Source organism: Triturus cristatus, chromosome 9 (assembly GCF_964204655.1).
Source record: "Triturus cristatus chromosome 9, aTriCri1.1, whole genome shotgun sequence".
Taxonomy (NCBI): domain Eukaryota; kingdom Metazoa; phylum Chordata; class Amphibia; order Caudata; family Salamandridae; genus Triturus; species Triturus cristatus.
Window position 1 is genome coordinate 689,937,042 of NC_140592.1, and position 23,878 is coordinate 689,960,919.

At 44.6% G+C, this 23,878-nt stretch overlaps 1 long non-coding RNA gene across 2 annotated transcripts in view; it reads right to left on the reverse strand.

Annotated features, from left to right (window-relative positions):
• Window positions 1–23,878, reverse strand: part of LOC146798506 (uncharacterized) — a 210,542-nt gene that overhangs the window by 50,055 nt on the left and 136,609 nt on the right. For both annotated transcript variants that reach the window (XR_014969173.1, XR_014969172.1), the window contains exon 7: window positions 7,520–7,667. This is a non-coding gene — a long non-coding RNA (uncharacterized LOC146798506). The remainder of the gene's footprint in view (window positions 1–7,519; window positions 7,668–23,878) is intronic.

A 23,878-nucleotide genomic window follows, 5' to 3' on the forward strand; every position in this document is an offset into this window, starting at 1 on the left:
GGCCTGAGTAGGGAGCAACAGGGGCGACAGTATGATGTGGGTGATAAGGCTGGAAAACTGATTGCGTGGTTGGATAAAAAGGAGAGAGCGAGTCGAGTTGTCCCGTCGGTTGAGAGACTGGATGGTGTGTGTGTCACTGAGCTGGAGGACATTGTTGATTGCTTCGCCGAGTATTTCCGCGGGGTGTATTCCCCGGTATCTTCCCGCTCGGAAGAGGATTCCCATGACCTGCTTAAAGATATTGCGCTGCCTTCCCTTTCGGAGGAGGATAAATTGTTGATGGATGCGGCTCCAACGTCTGAGGAGATTGCCCTCGCCATACGTTTGGTCGCCTCTGGCAAGGCCATGGGTCCTAATGGCCTTCCCATCGAATTGTACAAATTGCGGCCGGATACACTGGCTCCGTATCTCCGTGATATGTTTCTCGCGGCCCGTTCGGCGGGTTCCCTCCCGCTGGACCAGCGTCTTGCCACTATTGTGGTCATTCATAAGGAGGGGAGGCCGCGGGATCGGGTCGCGTCTTATAGGCCCATTTCTCTGTTGAATGCGGAGCCGAAAATTCTGGCCAAGGTGCTGGCTAATCGGTTGGTCAGTGTGGTGTGCGATCTGATCCATCAGGACCAGTCCGGCTTTATCCCTCATCGCAACACCGCGCTTAACCTGCGGCGTCTGCATGGGGTGCTCGCGAGGGTCCCGTTCATACGTGAGCCAGCCATTTTGGCGTCCTTGGACGCCACTATGGCATTCGACACGCTCGAGTGGCCGTATATCTGGGCGACGCTGGCGAAGTTTGGGTTTGGCCTGGGATTCATTGGCTGGGTGAAATTGTTGTATTCCGGACCGTTGGCACGGGTAGTGGTGAATGGTAGAGTATCGGCTCCTTTTGAGTTGGGCAGGGGCACGCGGCAGGGTTGCCCGCTGTCGCCGCTCCTCTTTGCGCTCGCCCTGGAGCCCTTGGCGGAGTGGCTGCGGTGGCACCCTTCGATTCGTGGCCTTCGATGGACTCCTGAATATGAGGATCGCGTCTCACTTTACGCGGACGATATTCTTTTGTACCTTGCTTCCCCGCGTGAATCGTTAATTGTGTTAGTAGATGTACTGTGTTCCTTTGGCCGCAACTCCGGCCTCGTCATCAACTGGGCTAAATCCTGTGTATATGTCCTCTCAGGGGAGGCTCCTATCCTTCCGCGGGGTTGTCCTATCCAGGTTGCTCCGCAGGGATTTAAGTATCTGGGTATCTTTATTACCCTGGACCCTGCGGCCCGATATAAACAGAACCTACTTCCCCCCCTCCAGCGCCTGAAGGAGGATGTGGCGCGTTGGAGGCGCCTGCCGCTCTCGCCACTCGGCCGTGCGGCGCTGTTTAAGATGATGTCGTTGCCACGTTTCTTATATGCTCTACAAAACACGATGGACGTCGTCCCGGCTTGCTACTTTCGGGAGGTGGAGGGTCTGCAGCGCCAACTGTTTTGGGATGGGAGGCCACGTATCGCCCTCGCGAAGCTGACGCTCCTGTGGTATGACGGGGGGGTCACCCTCCCAGACATCAAACGGTATTACTGGGCCTCCCAGCTGGCTGCGATAAACCACGGGCTTTATGGGTCCGCCCTTAACCCGGCCTTTGAAATGGACAAATTATTGTTGCCGGGTGGCGACTACAATCGTGCGCTCTACTCTAGATCGCTCGACGCACGTTTGACGGGTCCTACGCGGGCCGCGGTACGGGTGTGGCACGCGGCAAACTTGGCGATGGGTTGGAAGGATCGGTTGACCCGGGCGACGCCATTGTATGCCTCTGAGCGGTTGGGCTGCCTGTGGACTACGAAAGGCTTTGAGAAGTGGGACACGATTGGCATCAGCAGGGTGGGCGATCTCTGGACGAGGGGGGGATTCAAAACGTTTGATGTGCTGCAGACGGAATTCCAGTTGTAGGACAGGGAGTACTTCCGGTATATACAGGTTCGTCACGCGCTGTGTTCGGTATTCCCGGATGTGGCGTCCATCCCGGAGTGCTCCCCTCTGGAAGATTGAGTGCTAGACGGGCATGTACCGGATGGCACTATCTCATTGATTTATAAAAAGCTCATCAACGATCGCTCGGGACTGCTGACTGGCCTTCGTGAGGCATGGGTTGCCGATGGATTGGAGCTGGATGACGAGGACTGGGTATCTGCGGTGGCCTCCCCGAAAGAGGTGGCCGTACCGGCCCGCCTTCGATTCGTCCAGCTCAAAATACTCCACAGAGTCTACGTTACGGGGCCGGGTCTGATGCGTATGGGATATGCCGTGGATGGGATGTGCAAGCGTGGGTGTGGTTTGTTAGGGACCTTCTTCCATATTCTGTGGGAATGTCCGGAGGTGGCTCGATTCTGGCGTGGTGTGCATGCGGTCTTGCAGGCGGTCACGCATGTGACGCTGTTTCCCGAGGCTAGGAGATGTCTGTTGAATGTGTGGGAACCGACTGATTACACGGTGCCGCAAACGTGGTGGGTGACACTGGGATATACGGTGGCCAAGCGTGACATAGCACAATTGTGGGGCTCCCAGAGGCCACCAACGGTTTCGGTATGGAAGGACAACATGGATTGGTGTATGTTTCGGGAAAAGGTAGTGTATGTGGCGAGAGGTAAGCCTGGGAAATGGGTGAAAATGTGGGGCCCCTGGAACTCCTATCGTGGCGGGATTTGTACCCCGCCACTGACGCCTGACTTGGCAGCGGCCCAGTCTCCCTAGTCCGCTTGTTACCTTGATTCCGTGTCCTCGTGCCCACTTTGTTTCTGTCCCGGCCCGTCCCCCCCCTATTCCTGTGGATCGGTGGGGTCCCCCCGAGGGGAGCACATAATGCTGCTTGGACTTTTGCTGCCTTGGGGGTTTGTTTGTAGTTTTTCATTAAAAAATGGAACCGCCAGTTGGGGGGTCTGGACGATGTGGCCGTAAACGCTTCCTTCGACTTCTGGGACCTTTACTACTTGCTGCTTGTGTTTTATAAACTGTGTTTTATGATCCCACGGTTTGCTAGCGGCCGGCCTGAAGGTTGTAGGCCCATACTTGTATATCTATTGCATTCTGTAATAAAGGTTTCCAAAAAAAAAATACTGATCAAGAGATTAGGAAAACATCGAGCTTCTAAACATTTTTCCCATACACTTAAGGGAGTTCCTTTTGCTTCTTTTAGTTGATATTGATCAATAGCATCACCAACAATCTCTTTTGAATGTGGGGGATGGATGCTGTACTGTTCATGAATTTCTTCTACTCTGCTTCAATCCACTTTTTCTATCTGACCTGTTGATGATGATGTGTTGTCCTCCAGATATGTGATATTTTGAAGAATGTTTGGATTTTTATAATATACGTTATTTTGTACCAGATATGAAGTTACATTTTTTTAATTTGCTAACATCTACTAACTCTTGCCATATTTTTTAACTCTTGATCGGGACACCATTTACTAGAATTACAAGTCCCTCTTTCAAGTTTCTCTGTACCCCTATAGCTTCAATATTTTCCTTAAAATCTAATGGCAAGTATACAACTCTTGCTTTGAGACCTTTCTGGAGCTGAGTTGGAGGTAATTTCCCTGTCTTTGGTTCCATGTAAACTACAGCTTGAAATGGATGTACAGACTGTATTAATATGGATTCATAAACATTCAAATCTTTAAGTACTTCTGGAACAGGTACTATTTCTAAGTTGTTAGGTGGATTAACTCAAATCGTCCCTCTACAAATAAATAAACAGCAAATTCTCACCACTTATTCTTCTTTTCAGTTTTAATGTACAAATCAACATTATGAGTTTGATTTTTGTTTTGAGTACGTCAACATACGACATGGAAATATTGGCTAATCAGGCTAATAACTCAGGTGAAGTTGTCCCCACTTACACGGGTAGGAACGCTAACACAGTGATTGATTTTATTTGTATATCATCTGGTATTGGCCCAAGGTGTTCTACCCCTGTAGTTGTAGACAACATAATTAGTGATCATAATTGTATCACTGCTGAGATAACCTTATGGAAGGAACGACCTGCGTTTATTCCATGTACCATTACCAACATCGAGCCCCATCGCCCTAACGGTATTCGTATCAGATGGAAAGGCAATAAAGCGGACATTCAGTCTAATGCCATTGTGTCAAAATGTCTTACGGAAATAGTTACAATTTTAGAATGCGAGGAGGGAAATGCCGAAATCGTGCATACTTTTACTAATCTTAATTTAACTATAGATAGCAACTTCACTATATCTCATAAGGGTAGGAAACTCCAGCACAAGGGATGGTTTGACCATACCTGCACTACTGCACTTAAAAGGCTCAAAATAGCATTGTCAGCTGAGAAGAGAGATACTGGAACCATTAGGGAATTACGAGGGATCTACCAGACCGCTATTAAGTCTAGGAAAACCGAACTAAGACAAGAGGCCTGGGATAAATTGGATCAAGCAGCCTCTACTGCGGATTCTTCTTTATTTTGGGCAACAGTTAATAGTCCCTTTTTGAAGGACGATAAGATCCCAGAACTAACAGCAAATGTCAGTTCGGAGAGTTGGGTCACCCATTTCTCCCAGATTTTTGATTCGACCAGAAATGGAGAACTCTATGATGACAGGTGGCCTGTTATATCCTTGGACATTACTACTGCCGAAGTGTGGGATAGTATTAATTCTAGCAAGGGTGGGAAGGCCCAGGGACCTGATGGGGTTCCTATCGATGTATACAAAACAGTACCAGAGATATGAGGCCCATTGCTTACAAAGGTTTTTAATACTGCCGTACGCGCCGGGGTTCCACACACATGGGAAGATTCGATCATTGTACCGATCTATAAGAAAGGAGACAGGGGGGATGCAAAGAATTACCGCCCAATTTCCCTCCTGGACTCCTCGGTGAAAGTCATGAGCCGGGTACTTATGGTAAGGTTAGAAGAATGGGCCGAGTCCAATAATATCCTGGCTGATTCCCAATACGGCTTCAGGAAGGGCAGAGGAACATTAGAACAATGCCTCAACCTTGATTTAATCATTGGAAAATATACTAAGGCAAAAAAAGGATCTCTCTATCTCTGCTTTGCAGATTTGAGTAGTGCCTTTGATATGGTGGATCATAACATTTTATGGACCACGCTATTGGAAATGGGGGCCCCAGAGGCTATTGTTTACTTTTTAGCGAGACTTTTTGCCAAATTAAATTCTAGTGTTCGCTATGGTCAGGCTGGGGAGTGTACCCCCAAGTTCAGTGTTAGACGGGGAATTAGACAAGGGTGTGTGCTTGCCCCTCTACTTTTTATTCTTTTTATTAACAAAGTGGACACAGGTTTAAAAGAGATTGTGGCTGACGCACCAAAAATTAATGATTTCAGCGTTCCCGTACTTGTTTATCGGTGGCCCTTTATGGAGCCGGAGTGTGGGGGCATATCAAGACAGGGAACCTGCAAGTGGAGGAAAACCTCTTTCTAAAAAGGCTGCTATGTTTGCCTAAATCTGCTACTAATGATTTGGCCCACAGAGAACTAGGTATCTCCCACCTCTCTGATTTACTGGCACTAAGGCCCTTAATGTTGTGGCGTTCTGTATGGTTAAAAGAAGAGACCTCCCTAAGCAGAGCAATTATTGGAGATTGTCTCTCGATTGATGGCCACCTAAAAATTCCCTGGATTAAATATGTCATAAACTGTTACTTTGAGATTTATGGTATTAGACTTAAAGATGACTGTAACACCCCCTCCAGTTTGTCTAAAGAAGTGATGAAGTCGGTTTTTATGAATTTTAAGCTAGAGCAACGGGAAAGGACCAGTAGTAACTTAAGTACATGTATGTTTTACGGCAGATTCTGTGAAAACGAGGGATTTCAGCCGTATCTGAGTTTAGTTACTCGACCCTCCCATAGGTATGTTATTACCAGATTAAGGTTTGGGATAGTTCATCATCTGGTGGCCTACCCGTGTATTAAAAAACATCCGGTAGGCCCATGCCCATGTGATAACGTATCAGCTCAAAGCACTATGCACTTTCTTCTGTTATGCAACCTTTATGATAATTATCGTCAAGCCTATCTTAAACCTATCCTGTTAAAATACGGAGTCAGGAATAGACAAGATGCTATGAAGCTGCTTTTTAAACCATACCCTGATGTATGCTTTTTTACTGCAACCTTCCTCCTATCAGCTATTAAAGTAAGGCCTGGTATGCTTTTTTAATTATTTAAATGTCTTAATCATGTAACCTGTCTACAATTTTTAATATGAAATGTTTATTGTATTTGTTGTGTATTTGCTTTGCTTTTATGGACTTGTGTTTTAAGCTCCGAATAAAGCCTTATGAAATGAAATGAGTACGTCAATAACATATACAAACACAGTTTGGTGGCTCTGAAGAAACTGCGTTAAACTTTCGAATCTCTTTTACAAAATTACCAACACTAATACATCTGTTCGGCTCCACAACTCCTGTTGTTACCAACTCTTCATTTTCCCTACACTCCTGTTCCGATCCAAAAGAACTAAATTCAACATAAACGTAAACCTTTTCTAATTCCACTACACTACCTTGCAAAAGAGTTTTATTAATTCCTCCTAAACATAGAGTAGGAGTTTTTACATAACAAAGCCTTCTAACAAAAGTTCTCATTATTGAATGGTGTACACCCAACATTCGAAGATGATAAAAGTTGCTTTGACACACTTTTTTTGACAGGCAAGCTAGTGAGTTTCCTTGTAAATTAGTATGCTTTCTTACTTTCCATGGATCTAATCCTAATCCTTATAATGTATGTTATTTCTGTTTTAAACTTCTGGAAGCAAACATATGGAGGAAAATTCTCAATATATCAATTGATTGTTGACAAATGCTACAAAAACTACTACAATTCCATTTGTACACAGGGGCCTGTCTACGCCTTCCATGCATCTCTTCAGCAATCTCTTCCTCAACATTTCTAGGTACCATTACTTCCTTTGGAACAGGAATACTATTTTTCATCTCATAAAATCATCCAAATTCATCAACTGCATGCACTAATGTGTTGTCTTGAAAATTGCCTTCATTATTAAAGAAAGGCTCAGTACTTCAAGTATGTATCCATTCACCACTAGAAACATTGCAAAGGTGACTTCTATTAACAAATCTTTTCTTTTGGCTCTGTCTCCTCATAGACAAGACTATTTTGTCCAATGTCTTCATTCAGTTTAAAACCAAGATAAATAGTTTCCTCTTCAGAGAAAGCACCTTATGAACTCCACTTTCAACATATTCCTTTTATCTGATTGCTTTTATTCTTCTTTTATACTTCTTCATAGATGCTAAGTTGTGAATTACTCTAGTGCGGAACATCCCACCTCTGATTTCCTTAAACTGCCTCTGCCTTCTGCTTACATTTTTCTTTTTTCAATGATTGATTACTGTTTACACCAGAGACTTTTTGTGCTTTAGTACTCAGTCTTATAATTTTCTTTACTTCTTTTTGTACTTTTTCCAGTTGTGCACAAACAATTTTAAGAAATGTCTTGGTCCTCTTACCAGCAAGCCTTTTCTCTTTGACCATTGTATCTGCATTTTGCCCCTTTTGTTTCTTAGTTCTAAGGAGATGCTCTATTTGCTGCTGTTTCTTTCTTCTCTGACTTTTAGTTGGCATGCTAATTCTGTGTAGATAACTAGATATTGAGGTCTGAAAACAAAAATAGAAAAGTATGTTCATCACTTAATTATATAGTGTCACATTACATATTTTAACTATTTAAACATTTAGTTTACATGAGGATATGCAGCTTAGTCAATCTTCAGACTACATGTGCTCACTTAGCACCCATCCTATTAACTACTGACAGCCTACCTTACTGCTAAGTCATATGTATGGGCGAGTGAAAGGTTGCTCATACGTCTACTCACACACACACACACACACACACACACACTTACTCACTCGTAGAGGTACTCACTTCCCCCTCACTCACCCATTCACCTACTTACACAGACATTAGCTTAAAGGAGCATACCCTATTGACTAACAACAATCCAATCCAAAAAGTTTGTTTACAAACATCATACTATCACGTTGCATTCCCATACTAACTGCAATTCTACCAACGTTATTTATGGGATCCTTTGTCCCTGCGGCCAATTATATATTGGCCAAACACAGCAGAAAATCAAAGCGAGAATATTACAACATCAAAGTAGAATAAGATGCAATGTTACTGGAGCACCCCTAGTTGAGCATTATAGCCAGCTGGGACACAGCCCTGACCAAATGCAATGGATTGTGGTAGAAAAAAACGAGCTGGGGCCTAGGGGGAGGCAATATATCCTCTATCCTTACCATCAGGGAGTCCAAATGGATGATCCGCTTTGATACTATCAATATGGGTTTGAACGAACAAGATCCCAGTAATGCACAATTAGCCATTCTCAGCAACTAAGGAATTACGGCCACTGTAGTTATCTATTGTGTATATTCTTTCATGTCTAGCCTGATGGTAATGTCATCTCTCGAGCATTTGATATGTTGACTATCTGAAGCATGCGATGGTAATATTCATGTACGTAATGTGCACATGTATATCATATCATTCATTTTGACAATGTATCCATCTATGACGCCACTCAGGCACCATCTGTAGCCAATTGATACAATTCTAATTCATCCAGGCCTATGTTTATCAACTTAAATATCAGGTGACCTTATTTTGAACGAATATCGCCTTCAACGGTCTACATGCATGTATAAATTTGTGCACCACCAGATGTTTCTCTGTTCACACCGTGCTCTTTCATTTTGACAAATCGAAAAATGTATATCTGTTATATGCTTTTTCCATGTTGTGCCATTTTGTTCTTTTATGGCGTTGTATACTAATGTATTTGTCTGAGCCATCTGTATTCAGGTGCAGGACAAATTGTTTGTAGACTCACAAGCAATATATAATGACCAGCACCATTCGATAGTTTATTCATGACACCAGCCACTACCATGAGAAACGTACATTTTCCATTAGCATTCCATATTAAGTGATTAATATCGGTTAATCCCTTTTCTGAATTTCAAATTCTATTACTTTGGCTCAACTAGTCAAGTGTATTTCTCCTTAAGAAAACAACACGGGTTGTCTTTCTTCTAATACATTTCCATCGCTAGCATCTAGCGTCTGCTCCCCGTTGAACGTCATGTGGCTCAGGGCGTCTCTATATCAGTGAATACTCATTACAGCTCCAGTGCTTTGTCAGGAAACTCCGAGTACCGCATTCATGGCTACTGCTTATGGTAAGGGACCCTCCTGCCTATCTCTCTGTGTAGCGGTCGTTGGCTCTTTACATGCCTTCCTATTCTGAGCACGATCGAATAGTTAGATGTTTGGTGTTTGTAAACTATTCTGCCATTTCTTCACTCTGTACGATTTAGAGCGTATAAGGTTGTATTGCTCTGATCTTTAGTGGGAATAAATGTTTGACTCTTGTTTATGTGTACGATAGTGACTTTCTCTCCACTCTGGGTCCGTTTTGATTCTACCGTACATGACCCAGATTGCTCACTTTGATTGTTTTCCTATGAACATAGGCATAAACTTTTGGCGTTCTTCCACCTTTGACTCACAGTTAACTGATGGGTTTTATGTTGCATTACGTTTTATTGTGTTGACTATTCCCTCATTTATTGAAGCTTTTTCTGTTGATGATAGATTAGGGTACCCTGTCCCTTGCGCTGCATATCCTCTGGGTTTGGTTTTTAACTCGTTTTTACATTCGCACTTTTTCATTTTATATTTATAGAGGCCGATTTTCTCCGTGATTAATTTCACTTGTCCCACCGATGTTTTCCACGGCGTGTGATGTTGGAGTAATTAATACCTCGTTTGTGATTTGATCAAAAATTAGTAAGTCATATTTATCTAGCCTTTGAACTACAAGAATCCATGTATCCGATTTATGGATCATTACAATGACACCCTAATTCTTTTTAGGTGTACGTCACCCCCACCCTCGTTTGGAGCCTACCAGCCCCTGCGCCCTTTGACGCCAAGCTAATATTGACTATATGTCCTTCTTCAAACATGGTAATTGTTATGTTATGTTATGTTAAATGAAGCTTGTAAAGCGCACTGACACCAATGGTTTCCTGGCGCTAATGACAGAAGAGTAAGAGCAGCAGCAGAGTGACAGACAGCAATAGATAGGTTAGCAAGGAGGGGGGAAGAGGGAAGTCTTTAACAGTTTCCTGAAGTCGAGGAGGGAGGGGGTAGACTTGATGGGGAGAGATAATGAGTTCCAGAGAGAAGGGGCCAGGAGGGCGAAGGAGCGGGCACCGAACTTTTTGGTTTTGACTCTGGGAACAGTCAGTAAGTGGAGGTAGGCAGAGCGTAGATTACGTGCTGGCTGGTATGCCGTGACTAAGGATTGCAAGAAAGCAGGGCTGGTGCAGTGAAGTGCTTTATAGATGATGCACGCCATCTTAAAAGCTGCCCTTTGACTGATCGGCAGCCAGTGAAGTCGCTGTAGTAGTGGTTTTGCTGACTGCCACCTGGGGATTTTATAGATAAGACGGGCCGCCTGGTTCTGGACAATCTGAAGGCGATGCAGAAGACACTGGGGAAGACCATGATAGATGGAGTTGGAAAAATCCATGCGGGACAGGACCAGGGAGATGACGACCTGGATTAATGCAGGGGGTGAAAGTAGGTGGCTAACCTTGCGGATCTTTCTGAGTTGGTGCATAGAGGAGGAAATGACAGCCCCCACTTGGGCTTTTAGAGAAAGTTCAGCATCGATTATCACGCCGAGACTTTTCACTGTTTTCAGCGGGACCGGAGAAGGGCCAAATTCAGTGGGCCAGAACTGTGGGCCCCAGTGACCAGAACTGGAGCCAGGGAGAAGTAGTTCAGTTTTCCCCGGATTCAACTTTAGTTGATTAATGTTCATCCATTCCAAAATGTGGATCATAACAGAATGGAAGGTATTAACAGCATTAGGGGAGTTCAGTGGGAAGATGATTTGTAGGTCGTCGGCGTAGTTATACACCGTGATATCCCAGTTCCTGAGTGACTGAATGAGTGGGCGAAGGTAGAGGTTGAACAGCAACGGCGAGATGGAGGAGCCTTGGGGGACTCCGCAAGTAGTTGCAGTTCTCTCGGCTGTGTAAGGGCCTAGGGGTACAGCCTGAGTTCTGCCAGTTAAGAAAGACGTGATCCAATTAAGGGCGATGCCCTGGATGCCCGCCTCTGCAACACGGCGGAGGAGGATGTTATGGTCCACCGTGTCAAACGCGGCGGACAGATCCAGGAGCACCAAGGCTTGAGGAGTACCAGCGTCCGCATTACATCTCAGAGTATTCAAGACTGCGAGGATGACCGCCTCGGTCGAGTGGGCGGGTCTGAACCCAGCTTGATTGGGCTCAAGGAAGCCAGAGGACTCAATGAAGTGTGACAGAAATTGAGTAACGTGGGCCTCCAATAACTTTGAGAGGTAGGGGAGAAGGGAAATGGGGCGATAATTAGAGGGTTCTCCTGGGTCTGCTCCAGGTTTTTTTAAAAGGGGCACCAGAATTGCCTCCTTGAAAGATGCAGGGACAGAGCCGCCATTGAGGGAGCTGTTCAACAAAGGGAGGATGTGATCCGGTAATTTAAGACAAATGTCCCGCATGACTGAGGGTGGACAACAATCACTAGGGGAGCCTGATTTGACTCTCGTTGCGACTCGGGCCAATGAGTCAGCATTAAGAGCAGGGAGCGTCGTGATGGCCGAGTGGTTATCAGGCATGGCGACCTGGGGGGATGGCTGGGAAGGAGAGTGGATTGAATCTTTGATTTTTTTGATCTTTTCGATAAAGAAAAGGTTGAGGGCGTCGCAAGTTTCTTGAGAAGGGGTCTGAGCAGGAAGGGTTCTGTCATCGGTGGTGAGCTCGTTCATAATTTTAAACACTTCCTTGGATTTGTTGGCTGCGGAGAGGAGCCTGTCCGAGAAGTGGGCTGATTTGGCTAAGGTAATGGCTGCTTTGTATTCCCTACGCACACTAATGTAGAGTAATCTAGCTGCGTCAGAGTAGGTATGCCTCCAGATACGTTCCTGTTGGCGTACTTTTAGTTTATGTAATTTGAGGTCAGGCGTATACCATCCATGAGAGGAGGCATGTTTAGTGGGGGGGAATCGCGTCAGCGGGGCAAATTGATCGCTGGTCGACTTGAGCCAATTAGTGATGTTGCTGTCTAGTGTGTCGATATCCGGGCAGGCTGTGAAATCCCGGGCTGGGCTGGTCTCTGCTAGGGCCGTAAGAAAAGCCTGGGAGTCCAGTGTGCTCCATTTTCTAGAGAGCCCGCCAGCCATGCGAGGGGCCGGGAGACTACCAGGGAGGGTAATAATCGTGTCGACTAAGAAATGGTCTGACCAGACAACGGGAGAGACAATAGGCTGAGACAACACTAGATTGTGTGACCAAATTTGGTCGAGGATGTGGCCTTTAAGGTGGGTAGGGCAGAGAATCTGTTGCGTCAGGTTCAGACTATGAAGCGTTTCGAACAGTTCAGAGGCGTGAGAGCCAGCCTTAGGGTCGTTGTACCAATAATTGAGGTCGCCAACAAGTGCGAAGCTAGCATGATGTGTCAAGATGGAGGACAGATGTTTGCTCAGCATAGTAGCAAAGGTGCTCATGGGGTGCGGTGGCCGGTAAAGGAGGAGCAGTGTGAGGGCGCCTGAGTCGGTTCCCATGCTGAGTAACAGATTATCCACCTCCGGTATGGGGAGGGAGGAGGAGGAGAGGGCGTTGAGGCGCTTAGATATGATGGCGGCTACTCCACCCCCAGAGCGGTCTCCCGGTCGGTCCGCGTGAAGAATATAATAGTCTGGGGGGAGAGCCGCAAGGATATCAGGAAGTAACTCAGCAGTGAGCCAGGTTTCCGTCAGAAGGAGAATGTCCGGTTTTTCATTGGTGAGCAGGATGTAGATGTCAGACTGATGGCTCACCAAGGACCGAGTATTCAAATATAATACCCTAATTGAGGTCATGCTATGGTTGGCTTGAGCAGGGGGCTGAGCCTCAGCGCAGTTGGGAAGACCTAGGCGATTGATGCCCACAGTGTCCAAACGCCTAACAATAGTAGGACTTAGGGTAAAAGAGGGTCGCTGTAGTGCTCTAAGAGCGCCCGAGGTATATGTGATGAAATGGGCAGCATGGCCGGCCCCTGGACCCGGTCTGGCGCGGACGGGCGCAGACGGGCTTGCCTTTGGCGCGCCTTTGGCGCGCCGCCGGCGCGCCCGCTGCGCGCGGTCGCCTAATCATCTGTTTTAAGTGGGGGAGTTGATTGTCAAACTCCTCCCCTTCCTCCCTCCCGGAAATGCGTCAGTCTGCTCGGCCACGCCCTCCACACAATCGGCACAAGCCGTGATGGACCGGGGCGGGCGAAGCAGCTGCGCGGCGCGAGTAGCGTGGGAGAGGTGAGATGGCACAGATTTTGGCGGTAAGAGCCGTGGAGTTACAATTTATGTTGAGAGTGCTAACCTGCAACAGCTAGTTATCCGCCCTCCCAACAAACAAACAGTAAAACACAGTAAAACGGCACAGGTGGCAAAATTATGGTGATGTCTTCCCTACCTAGTCCCCCTTAAAATTCTCCTTGGGACTCGATACAATACTCATTTGTAATACTTACTTAATATATTTGTAGGTGCCTTTCCTCCTTGTTACACCGTCCCTCTTGTCCTGAAGAAGAGCCCACTAGTAAGGATTCAATCAACCTACCTATGTCCAGGGGTCGAAACGTCGACATATGATCTTGCCAGTACCCTCAATAGTGCAATGTGCACTGTGTTCTTCCGATTGTACAATAATCTATTTTCAAATGAATGAATTTCATCTTGACTGTGTGGCATAGTATTGCTTGCCTAACAATTGATTTGTGACAGTGTTATAAAATTTGTATGTCACTTGCCCCATTACCTCACTCGACTCACTACCCCCCTTCCCTCCCCCGCACTGTTTGATTAGTGTCAATTTATTCAAAAAACGTGTATCTTGCTAAGTGTGATTAAATAACACTTGGACATTACTTGACTGTTTAAGTATCTTTGTTGTTGATTCTGTTTAGGCTTTAAAAGCTTTTATGTTCTGGGACCATTTTCCCTTCTACGGTTTGATACCCAGGTCCCAGCGATTTTTGGGTTTACCCTTTATTTTAACGCCCCCTTGGGTAGGCAAGAAGAAGATGGATGTGGTCAAACTGTAACCTGGTCCATAAAAAGCAGTCATACAAGTTCACAAACCCTAATAAATAGGGTTCGGCCATCTGCGTAGTTCTTAGCATAATAAATCGCTGTACGCTAGGCTTCAATAGCTCTTTATCTTTCCTGGCTGCTAAGTGTTGTTGAAAAAGGCCTCCCTGATACCAACCAGGTCCTTCTAAATGCTCGATTCAGGTTTAGCAAAAAGATCTCCCCTCCCCAAGTTCACCAGGCACTCCCTGATGCGTTTAAACCACGGGATATAGGAGGCATGATCAAGGGCCATGCAATCCTTTAGAATTATTTTTAACCATAATGACACAGGCCGAAAAGCTAACAGATCGGTAAAGATAGACAAGCTATTCGTGTACAATGAAAGTGAAGAATGGCTAGAACCCAATTTTGAGATCTTCAGAAATGGTATAGCCCCAGATTTCACTGCTGTACGACGCTTTTCTGATGCATTTAGCCCTGTAGAACTGCAGTATTGCCCCAACGGTCTTTTGCCCAATCTAGGGGCGAAATTAAAAGCAGCCGCAGTCGTCCAGGTAAGGTCATTCTTCTTACATGTTTTTAGGGGCCCCCAGTTCATCTTGGCATGCAACGGAACCCCCAAATAAGAGAAGACACATGTCCTAGGGACGGGATGGACCAGACCTTAAAGATGTAGGGCCAGATTGAGCTGAAGCCTACTTGCATCACATAAGACTTTGAGTTGTTGACCAACATGTCCTGATCTTCCATGAATTGACGAAAATAATTTACCAGTGTTTGCACCTTCTCAAAGTTATTTATATATATGTTAAATTAAAAAAGGGGCCAAGATGCAACCCTGTCTGACCCCTCTCTAAATAGGAAATCAGCCCATTACCTTGAAGTTGATAGAATATCTGACCTCAGCCTTTGTATCTCGATGAAGATCTTGTAAGAAAAGAACAATGTCCCTGCTAAGCCCTATAGATAGCAAGGTCTGCCACAACTTGCATCTGTTAACACAATAAAACACGGAGAACAGGTCCATAAAGGTCAGATAAATAGTACCAGGACAGGCTACTGTGTACTTGCTCAAGATCATAAATGAGTTCAAACATTGGTCTACAGTTGATCGACCAGGGCGAAAGCCATATTGGACATCTGACAGGATGTTATTATCAATAGCCTAGCTTGAATACTTGTCCAGTAGGACGCGTCCAACAACTTTAACGACAGAGTTCAACAGGGAGATGGGTCTATAGCAGTGCGTGCTGTCTCTATTCCTTTTTTTAAAGACTGGGACAATGGTAGAGATCGCCCAGGAGACCGGAAGGCCAACTCTGACCGCCGCATTGATAACTGAGGTAAGAACAGGGGAGCACAACTCAAGGTTGGAGATACAGATTGGACAAATCCTATCTGGCTCTGGGGCCTTGTTACCGATCAATCCAACTATACCTGACGTGAATTACCCCTCCGAAACAGACTGAGCTGATTTCTCCACTCCCACCCCACCCCACGGGAAACGCTCTGCACCGGAGGGCACCAAAACATTTCCACAACGTGATTAACCCATTCGTTCTCAGTAATATGGGCATCAAGGGCATTTGCTGTGTCAGATGCTAAGAAAGGGCTGTTGACAATGTTCCAAAACTTAGTGCTTCTCTTGATGGTACTAGCCTCAATAAGCTTGCTCCAGGCATCTGCTTTCAGTGCCTCCTTTAGCCTGAACCGGGCATCTTTATACTGCTTTCTACAAGTTCTTACTAGGTAGTTATCTCTTGGGGTAGTTCGTCCGTATCAGTTGTGCCTCTCTGTGTTGTTAGATCTTTCAGCGCTTACCTAACTACCTCACTAGGTGTTTCAGTGTCTCTCTCCTTTTATACTTGGGTATCTCAGATTTAAGTCTGGGTGTAGGCTGGATGTATAATTGGGCACATAGGTTTCTATGAGTGCATATAGCTCACTGAAACATCAAAGTGCATTGTTTACTTTGTAAGGGAATAGCTCCCTGCACTATTGCCTAGCTACAGTCTACCTCAGGGTGGTTCACTTAAATGTGGTGCAATAACAGTCTTCACCTTGTGTAGCACTTGTAAGTGATAAGACAGCTCTACCAGAATAACATGTCCAAGCCCAGGTATACCATGCATGAAACATAGAACAAGTGCTTCAAAGTATCAGTTGCTTTGCAGATATCTGAATGAGTGTTTCAGTTCCTATCTGGGACTTTGATTCCATGTGTACGTAAATCTCTTACTAAATCACGGCCTCTCTTTATGTGATATGTGATTGTCAAAATGTCTCTGTAAGGGCCTGCATAGTTTGCCTCCCGGGTGTACTAGTGAATATTGGTTTATTTAAGTGTGTAAGAAGCTGCCTTCATTACCACAAATTACATATGAGTTGTGTCTGTCTGTGTGAGTGAATATTTGCATGCTTGTCTAACTACCTTACTAGGTGTTTCAGTTTTGGTCTACTTTTCTACTTAGGTATGTCAGATTTAAGTCTGGGTGCATAATTGGGCACATAGGTTTCAATGAGTGCATATAGCTCACTGACATCAAAGTGCATCTTTTACTTTTTAAGCAAATAGATCCCTGCACTACGGCCTAGCTACAGCCTACCTCAATGTTCACTTAAATGTGGTACAACAACAGACTTCACCTTGTGTAGCACTTTTAAGTGATAACGCAGCTCACCCAGTAAAACTACATGCCCAAGCTCAAGTTTACCAGGCCTGAAACATAATGCAAGGGTTACCTGTATGCATGGTTTTTGTTTATTTATTTGGTGTTTTATAGAGCGCAAACGTGATCCATTAGGGTATCAGAGCGCTTTACTGAGAAAACAAGCTATTTACAATATTAGGACCAGGCGATCATGAGAACACTTCGCAGAGATAAGCTATTTACAAGGAGTAGGAACAGGTGATCATGAGTACACTTGAGGGAGATAATACAAATGTTAGCAGAAGCAGAGGCAGAGGAAAACTACACAACACCAGCCTCTGCCCATTAAAGTGACAGTCAAGTACGAATAATGCAAAATGATAAGCATTGTCCATGATACAAGAATCGCATAGGTTAAATCTATGAAATAAAGACCGGCTTACATGGGTAGTGTTCAAGTAAAGAGCAATAACATATCACAAGGCCTCTGACCTGTATATGCATTGAGAGAGTTTATGGAAGGAATATACCCATTAGGAAAGGCTTACCTTCCTTTTTGAATCTTGACAAAGATGTTATTCTTCTGATGGTGGTGGCAACGAGATCCAGATTCTAGGTGTAGCCCCAAGGAAAGCCCTGTTGTATGTTTTCTTCTTCCGGAAGAGGGGTGGTTTCAACACTAAATCCCTAGCCCATCAGGAGTGCCTGCCTCCTCTGGATACCACAATTTTATGATCAAGATACGAAGGTGAATTAGAGTGTAATGCTTTCTGTGTATGCAGGCAGAGTTGGATTCTGGCTTCGTAAGGAAGCCAGTTCAGCGCCTTCAGGTGCGGTGAGATGTGGTAGAATTTTTTGAGCCTGTTAAGAGTCATGTGGCTGCATTGAGACAGCCTTTTAGGGGAGCCGTTGAGATCTTGGGTAGAGAGCTGAGCATCCGTATTCGATCCTAGAGATAACTAAAACCTGTACTGCCATTTTAAGGTCCCTCGTATCTAGAAATGGTTTTAGTTTTCTCATGTAGCTAAGGTGAAACCTGGCATTTTCGGCCAGTGTGTTGATGTGGGCTTGTATGCTCAGGTTCTTGCCCAGTGGGATTCCTAGTGATTTGACTGAGTCCACTATGCTCGGGGTGCAGTTCAGCGCTGTGATCGATTTGGTCCATTCAAGTATGTCCGTGGAACTTTCAGGAGGGGAAATTAGTAAGAATTATTTTTTTGCGCATTAAGTTTGAGCTGGTTGCTAACAAGCCATTGTACAGTCAGCTTAAGAGCCTCATTCATTGTTTCGATCTCCTTCAGGGATGACATTTTGATGTAGATCTGTGTGTAATCTGCATACATGTGGAAAGAGATGTTGGTGATACACAGTACTTCAGTTAACGGTTCTAGATAGAGGTTAAAAAGAGTTGGGGAGAGAGTTGAGCCTTGCGAGACTCCCATCGTAATTAGAGAAAGAGAGGATAGATTTCGATTAACTAAGAATCTTGAAGAGCGGTTCATAAGAAAGATTTTAACCATTTGAGAACGGTTCCCCCTAATCCCATCCTGTTTTCAAGACGTTCCAGTAACTTCTCATGGTTAACTGTGTTGAACACCTATGATAGGTCCAACAGAATTAAGAGACATGTTTTGGCTTGGTCCAGAACTTGAAGGGCGTCATCTATTATGTGGAGAATAGTAGTTTTGGTACTGTGATCTGGCCTGAAACCAGATTGGCATTTGTCTAGCAGATTGGATTTGGTGATGTGTTGGCTAAGTTGTTGTTGCACACATTTCTCAAGTACTTTCGCTAGTAGAGGAAAATTAGATATTGGTCTGAAATTGTCCGGTTCAGCAGGATTCAGTGTAGATTTTTTTTATATGGAGATGACTTGACCAGCTTTTAGAGAGTCAGGTATAGACCCTAGCGTTAGGGAAGCATTGATTATTGTAGACTAGATGGTTATGATAAATTGGTTGGTTGCGGACTGGCAGTTGGAGGGGAGAGGGCCATTGAAGTGGTTATTCGAGATGTTGTGGTCATCATATAAATTGAAGGTAGTCCAGTGAGCTTCGTTTTTGGGTACTGTCTGGCGGGAGTGTGTAGAAACGTTGATTCGTGTCGCCGAAGGATGTGAGTGGACGATAGCCACAGATTTCAGCCCGTTTCCCAGAGTTGATTCTGGCTGAAAAGAAGGAGGAGAACTCATCACAGCTTATTAGGGGTTTTGTTGCTTCTTTACAGTTTTTTGCCAGTTTGTTTGATTGTTGTTTTACCATTTGAAAGAGCTTACGAGGTCTATTCTTAGCGTTCTCCAGTTCTAATCTAAAGAATTCCTGTTGTACGCATTTTCTAGTCTTTCTGAGACGTTTTAGCAGGAGGTAGGGGTGTTGTCTCCATTTCCTTTCTGTTAGTCGAAGATTTCTCCTTTCATTGTTTAGGGACCCATTAAACCAGGGATTTTTGTCTTTAACCTGAATTCTTTTCAGTTTTAACAGGGCTAGTGAGTCAATTATATCAGACATTGTTGAGTTGTAGTGCTCTGTAAGTTCCCTGACATTTGATAGCTTGGGGGGAGATCCTTCTCGCATTGTGCTGCCAGCTTCTCATAGTCAAAGCTTTCTGTGTCCCTAAGCCATAATTAGGGTTTCACTGATTGCACTGATCTTTTCTTATGTACGCCCGGTATTATGACAGTACTAGCGTGGTGGTCTGACCAGTCGCAAGGAGTAATTGAGATTAGCCTTGATGCCTTTTCCTTTGAGATGATCCAATCCAGGGTGGAGCCTTTCGTGTGAGTTGATAGAATGCAGGCTTGAGTAAGTGTTTTGTCAGCTAGGAAATCTTTTAGGATGTTGACTGAGTGTCATTAGGGTCATTCCAATGAAGATTAAAGTCTCCTAGGAATATATAATTGGAGTGGGGGGAGGCATTTGCTGAAATGATTTCCATGAGGTGGTCGATGAATGGGTCATTCTTACCCAGGGGTAGTAGAATGTGTGCAATTTGCACAATTGGTTAAAATTGTTACTTGTGGAGATATTCACAGGAGTCAAGAGGATCAGAGTGCAGTTGGGTAATGGAGAGGTCAGAGCGGTGGATGCAAGTGATATCTCCCCCTTTTTTTATTTGTCTGTCAAGCCTTACGATGTTGTAGTTTGGATGAACCAATAAATCCATGCAGGGCGATGATGCTTTGTTGAGCCATGATTCAGTTAAGATTGCCACATCAATTGCTTGACTCAGGATGAGTTTGGCGATGTCGAAGGCATGCTTCACTGCTGATCAGCGATTAAGTTGAAGACCAGAGAGCGCTGTTGCGGAGATCCCCGGGGTTATGTTAGGAGTTACGGTGAATAATGGTCTTCGTTTTAAGTTGTTGTTGCTATTTACCATTCTGTTTCTAAGTGTGGACATTCTATTTCTGTTGATTGTGACTGTATGGATATTGTTTTTGTCTTTCTTGTTGGGGGGACTGGAAGAGGCAGGTGTTGCCTCGTAGGATAATAGAATAGCTAGTGTTTCATCCTCTGATAGATAGTTAAGTTGTTTGCGAGGGAGACAGTGTCTATTAGCCTGTGACAGGGGTTGATGGTTAAGCTTGCTTTAAAGGTTGAGTACTGATTTTTGAATGTGCTTGATTTTAGAGAGAGAGTGGTCGGTAAGGTGTAGGATGTTCGAACACAAGGCCTCCGGCGCACAGTGGTCTGCGAGCCTCCGGTAGGAGAATTGAGGCTCTGGACCGGGACAACTAGCGGTGGCCACAGGCAGGGAGCACAGCCCACCCCAGGGGTGCACCGGGCAGGGATCGAGAGCCACCACTCAGCTGAACTGCAAGCGGTCGGTCAAGTTGGACGACAGCAGGCGGTCGCGCGAGCATTCACCAGGTCCCAGGCATCTGTGCTCCTCTGCAATTAGAAGATTGCACCACGCCGCCAGCCCACGCCAAAGGGATGATCAGTCAGGTTGGTTGCTCCTCCGATTTCCTCAAACTTCACCTTCTCCACAGCCGCACGACCCCGAAGCCAGTCAACGCAGCAGAGGAAGAGCGATGCCAGTCAGTCCCGGGGACGAATCGGTTAATCTAGCAGGTGAGCAGAGCCAAATTAGTTGCCAATAAATCTATAGTTGGTAATAGGGTTAGTAGTAAGAGCAAGGATGGTGGATGGCAGGGTTAAAACAGGGATAAATACCGATTGGTAATCCCCGAACTGGGAGCTCCCTGTAGGTGCTCCTATTCGGTGGCCATCTTGCTTCAAAGTGTCCATTGTTTAGCAGATATCTGAATGAGTGTTTCATCTCCCATCTGGGATTGTGATTCCATATGTATGTAAATCTTTTACTAAATCACTGCTTCTCTTTATGTGATATGTGATTGTCTTAATGTGTCTGTAAGGGCCTGCATAGATTGCCTCCTGGGTGTACTAGTGAGTATTGGGATATTTAAATGTGTAAGAACTGCCTTCATTTACCACAAAATATATATCAATTGTGCCTGTCTGTGTGAGTGGATCTTTGTATTCTTCTCTTACTGTCTCACTAGGTGTTTCAGTGTCTGGCTGCATTTCTACTAGGTATCTCAGATTTAAGTCTAGGTGTAGGTTGGATTTATAATTGGGCACATACGTTTCTATGAGTGCATATGGTTAACTGAAACATCAAAGTGCATCTTTTACTTTTTAAGGAAATAGCTCCCTGCACTATGGCCTAGCTACAGCCTACCTCACTGTTCAGTTATATGTTGTTTAAGAAAAATGTACACCTTGTGTAGCAGTTTTGAGTGATAAGACAGCCCTACCAATAAACCTCCATGCACAGATCAATTTAAATTCATAATTCATATTCATAATTCATATACAGTTATAGTGCATCCATTCTACTTTCAAAACTGAGTGTTGTATTCATCCTTTATAATGGAACAAATAAGACTACAACCTCCAGAATTCAAATAAAAACATAAGTCATAAGCAGCACATCATATATACACATATAAAACTTTTATATAATATACTACAAGATAAAATATAGGTTCAACAATTAGAATGCAGTTTTTTCTCCTACCACTTCCAGAATGCAGTAAGCAATACAAGTGCAAGATTTACCTCAATGGAAACACATTCTAAACTAATTTGACAGACAGCTAATCTGCACCTGAGATAAAGTATGTCTTGCTTACCTATTAATAGATATATAAAAAACATACAATTTGATTTATTAATCATTTTTTCTTTTTTTAAATAATAATATATATATATTTCAAAATCTTTTTTTATTACAATATGACATAATTATATACCTTAATAATCATTTGTTTGACTTAAATTTTTTTATATTAACATACCAGAATATTGAGTTCATTGATAAAATCTAGTTTTTTTCTCTTATTAGGTAGATGCAATATCCTTAGGGTTTGTAAACACTTAGCACATGAATGGCACACCATTCTCATACAAAGCAACCATATATGGCAACCTTCTGAACTTGGAATTGCCTGATACAGCAAAAGTCATCAAATAAAAAGATTGCTTTCATATTTCAGTCTTGTAATTGCATCTCTGAATGGTTACTGTCTATTAACCCTTTCACTTCTGTTTGTAGGTAGCCCAAAATGCATGCCTTTGTGTCAACACTCGCGACATAATCATGATCATCGCTGTGAACTCGGAAAACCTACTTCCCTTATTACTTTTATATTTCTATAAACTTACTACACTTTCTTGAAACATCCTCACGAGGGAATCTTACCCACCTTATAAAACAATGAACCTACACCTCTCCAATTACAAAAAAAATTAATACCTGGTTCTTTAACGCCCTTCCCCAATACACCCTCTGCAGATTTTCCATAGAAACCCACTAGAACCAGTAGGTCACAAGTTCACAACACATTCGAGACAGACTATACTAGTTACAAGATTAACTGCAGCAGGTGTGGTTTACTGCACATACTGTAAAGCATATCCAACTCTGTATTACATTTTTTTCAATTTACCAGAGCCAATGAAACATCTGTTTACCAATCATTTCCAAATGCAACCTAATTTTATTCACCTGCATATTCTCTTCATCCAATCAAATTTCAATGTTTTTTCAAACCACCTGCACACACGCATTTCACTCTCTTTCATAGTACCGCGCACGTCACCTTGAAGCGCCAGGAGGTGCTACAAAAACCAAGGTGGGCTCCCGCAGCGCGGGACGCCCTCCTTGCCTCGCCAATACCTTGCTGCTGCCAGGACCACAGGAGCCAGCAGCCACAGCCAGCAGCCCCAGCGCGCGACAGCGCACGTCACCTTGAAGCGCCAGGAGGCGCAACAAAAACCAACGCAAGCTCCCACAGCTCGGGACACGCAAGGGCAGCGCCCGGGCGGAGCCCGGGCCAGGGGCAGGCCCATCCTTACCCGTAAATGCCCAGAAGAGGCTGGGCTGGGCCACCCCCCTGACATGGTCAGCTCGAGATCCTGGACATGTTAACCCCTGAGGTACTGTGGAATATTTGACCATTGTTTAATTATTGCCCTTTTCTGTTTTGTCCGTGTCCTTGCCTTAACCTACGCAGACTTGATCCGCGGATATATTGATTGTTGTTGTTGTGCCCGCTTGGAATGGGGAAAAGAAAGGGGATTGAGGCTGGGGTAGGCGGTGAGTCTAAAAAGAGATCGAAGAAACGGCCTCACGCCGCAGGACACGAAATTGAGAGTGAAGGGACTTTTGGGGATAAAGTGTTAGACCGCACTGAGACTATTGTTGCTGATTGTGAGGGATTGCTTTTGTCACCTATTGACCCCATTGATGCCCCTACCTCTGAAGTAACACAGAAGCCTTCCCAAGCATCCACCACAATTGGGTTAAAGAGCACTGGGTATGGGAACATTCCAAACCTCTTTGGAAAAGTGTCTAACAAAACCAAGCTAGTATCAATATCAACAACAGTCCCAGAAGTCCCAGTAGTTCGTTCGTGTGACCATCTGTGCCCTTTAGGTAACGCGTGCCCCCCTGAGCTCGCTATATTAGTTGACCTACCCCTGAGCAACCGGTTTGCCCCACT